Source organism: Thalia democratica, chromosome 1, assembly GCF_965202585.1.
Source record: "Thalia democratica chromosome 1, ktThaDemo2.hap1.1, whole genome shotgun sequence".
NCBI classification, from domain to species: Eukaryota; Metazoa; Chordata; class Thaliacea; order Salpida; family Salpidae; genus Thalia; species Thalia democratica.
Genome location: NC_139165.1, coordinates 31,648,935 through 31,652,924, shown reverse-complemented (window position 1 = coordinate 31,652,924; position 3,990 = coordinate 31,648,935).

The following is a 3,990-nucleotide window of genomic DNA, read 5'->3' as shown; positions in this document are numbered from 1 at the left end:
AGGGTAAGAGTGATATAAAAACCAAATAAGAACAAATATAAAATAACATTTTTTTTATAAATAACTAAAAAATAAAAATATTACAGTATAAACCAAAAAAGAACACAAAAGTTACCGACCAAAAGGGTTAGTGATAAAAAAATATATATCTAATAAGAATTATTAATCAAAAACTAAAAATACGAAAACTAAAAATTTATGCAAAAGTTATTAAATTGAAATCAAAAAAAAACTGACCTAGGGTAATGGTTAGGGGTTGTAGTGATAGTAAAAACTTTCAATGAAACTGTTGTTAATTAAGATATTATATAAATTAAAGTGAATAAAAAAACAAATTTTTAACCCATGCAAAAGTGTCCTCGTGCATATTTCGCCCTTCCCGCAAAAAGTTTTCTTCGTGCATATTTGGCTTCTACCGAAAAAAATATTCCTGGAGGTGTATAGTTTATTTTCGAAAGTTTTTAACCGTTCAAAGTTAGAAGGGATGGGTAATTATTTTGCTTCTGTAAGCGAGATTGTATTGTTTGTTTAATTTATTTACATTGCCTAGGTTATAAGTAGTACTTTTTAGTCTTGTAAATGTGTATAATTATATTGAACGCAGTAATATGTTGACTTGATTTGTATTCCTATGTATCAATAGCTAACAAGTTATAAAAGAACTTCTTATCATCATCTATCTATTACAAAGTAACCTTTAGATATGTATCAATAATGTTTTTAAAAATTTTGAACGTGAAAGCTTAAAAAACTAAGGGTGTCCTTTTGGTAACGGGTCAGAAAAGTATGATGTTACTTTAGCACAGTGTGTCACATTAGCACACAAATTATTCTGCATATATGCTTAAATAACATTAGTACTATTATGTTAAAAGTTTATTTGCGAACTAAGCAACATTTAAACTAGAAGTTAAACTAAAACAATTGTGTGTATACAAACTTTGTTAACTATTTTATTTGGTACATTAATTTTTAGATTTTTGACTTAAAACTAATTTTCTAAAGCCAGCAATATATACACTCTTTAGAATTCTTAAAACTTTTTAACAGGTTGAAATTAATTTTCATAACGTTTAACTTTAAAAGTAGATTTTGAGCAAAATGTGAAATATATAAAAGTATAAAACTTACTTTTTTCAATTTTAATATACATAACTTATCAACATCATAACGCAAAAAGACTTATTAATAAAGTTCTTTTTTACTTCTTCGTACATGCATCTCGTAACTTTTTACACGCATAACTATGTGTTATAAAAATTCTATTTGTACTAATAGAAGGGTAAAAAAAAATAAATTAAATAAACATTCTACCCATATTGCTAATTACTCGTTTTTATTGGTTTAAAATTTCAACAACCGACTTAATTCGAAGTTATCCTAGTAAATAATTTATTTATAAATTTTTTAGACGGTACATTGCTTCCAAAAGTGTTAGAACTAATTTTCACATTTGTTCAATTGTTAACCAAATAGTTGAAAATTTAATAAAAATTGTTTAAAACAGCATTTTAAAAAAGATTTAAAATTATTCCGTATAAATTTCATTTCGTGCTAAAGTTTCACTTTGTGCTAACGTGACACTCTGTGATAAATTGTCACGGCGTCTGTATTAACAAGACGCCGTGCTGTAGTGACACCGTGCTAAAGTGTCTCTCCGTGCTGAACTTATGCGCGTAAGTTGTGTTTCGACTGTACAAAAATTCATATGTTAGTTTTGTAGTTAAGCCTTTTTTCGTTGCGTTCTAGTCAAAACAAGTTCCATAGTATTTTAATAAATGTTTCGAAACTTACTTAACATTACTTCTAGAGCTCAAAACAGAGTTTTCTAATAAATCAAACAAACCAAACTAAATCTTTCATCATATATTGACGTTTCAATGGCTCAAACGGCTTTTAAAATAAAACACAACATTAAAAAAAAAAACTAGACACAACGCATCTAAAAGACCAGTAAAGAAATTGAAAATTAAACTCAAATTAAAACAGAACATATTTTACTCAACAAACAAAACAATCAAAAAATAATTATGACAAATTTGGATAATATTTTCAAAAAAATCATTGCCAAATATATAAGAAGTAATATAAACATGAACATATATTACAACAGCAAATTGATATATATAATAAAAAACAAAATTGCATTACCTTATTAAATTTTACTTTTACAGCTCTTCTTTTTGTATAAACCACTGTATGGTGATTTAGCTAAGTTTGTATACTATTTGAGTTTATCTATACAAAAACTTTTTGTTACTCCTTCTTAAATTTTTGAAAATTTAGTTTTTATAGGAAAACTTATTTGTATGCGTCACTAATGTTAATTTTTTCAAGTTTTTTTGTGGTTATAATAATGATACCTGTATTATGCAGATTTTTCTGAAGTACCACATGTGTTAAACTGCAATCTTCATACACTATAAATGCTTCTATGTGTATTAAATTTGATTTTATATTAGTTTAATTTGATTTGTATCTTATATCTTGGTCATAAATAAATACCCAGTAACTTCATTAACTTTATCCGAGCTGTTAAAAAGTTTACCTAAAAATAAGTTATCTCTTATATATTATATATTTTTTTTCAAAAGAGAGATCTTCAAAAAGTTTTTCAACAAGTTCCGCCTGTGACAGACTTAATGATAATTATGACCTGCCGAAAACCCGCTTCCTAGATCTATCTAGATATTTAGTTTGTTACTTAGTTTCTTGTAGTTACATAACAATTTAAAAATATAAATTTTCACGTTTATACAAGATTTTAGTACAAAAAGTAGGTCATATTCAACTATGTCGTTTCAACTACGTTTATCATAGTTGCCGTATTAGTTTATTGATTAAAAAGTAATGAAATTGAAGCTGATTTGCAAAACAAAAAACATGAGTATTTTTGAATCTAAAACACAATTAGGACAAAGTAAAAGTAAAATGCCGAATAGATCCAGGTAATATCTTTAATTAATATATATGTATAGAAAACATACATGGTCTTTTTAATTTTAAGTGATTTTAAGTTTTTCCAGTTGTTGCCGGTATAAATAAAACTTCTTAAAATCTCGCGGTAAAGTTTTTTAGATATATTATTTTTGTACGAACTGAAAATGTTAATTAAACGAAGTCATACTTTTAATATTATCATAACAATGTATAAACAAAAAAATAGTTTAAATTAAGATACAGTAAAATATTCCTACTATAGGTTATACTGTACGTATTTGTTTAACTATCAATTAAAGCTTGCAATGTTCTATTTTAAATGATGATAAGATATTTCTTTAAAACAAAACTTTTTATTGAAACAAAAAAGTTTATTTAAACGTACTAACACAAAATACGTCAACACAAAACTTCGTTATCAATAGCTTTACACATTCATAAGACTCCAAAATACTATTTATATACCACACAACTGAGGTTAACTAAACTTAAACTTGTCCCTTCATTAACTCCACTGTGAAAGAGATTCAAGCTGCTGATTAAAGGATTCCCATTGGAGTCTTGAAAGCCATTCACCGGCGGCCGCTTTTCTGAAATAAATTTACTGATTCCCTCCAGCAACCTTCGTGAATCTGTGATATACGTGTCTCAAAACGAGACATCGTTTTGTTTTTAAAATATATGACCCATAAAAGTTATACCCAAATTCTTAGTAAAGCTATTTGAGGGATTTCTTGCTCAAGTGCTAAGAGTTTAGGTAAAACTTGTATGGGTCATATATTCTAAAAACAATAATTAATTGGGAAAAAATATAATTAAATCATGAAACTTAACTATACAAGTATGTTAAAAAAAAATGTTTGCCTAAAAGTCTGTAAACCTAAAAATCAAAAATCTATTTTTTTGGAACATTTATTTAGGCTTATGGTATAAAAAGAGAAAATTTGAAAAAAAAGAATTACATGTTTGAACTTAGTTTAGTAAGTATGTTAAAAAAAAAATTAAAAAAAGATTATTATTTTCGGAGAAAAACTTGTAAAATTACAAAAA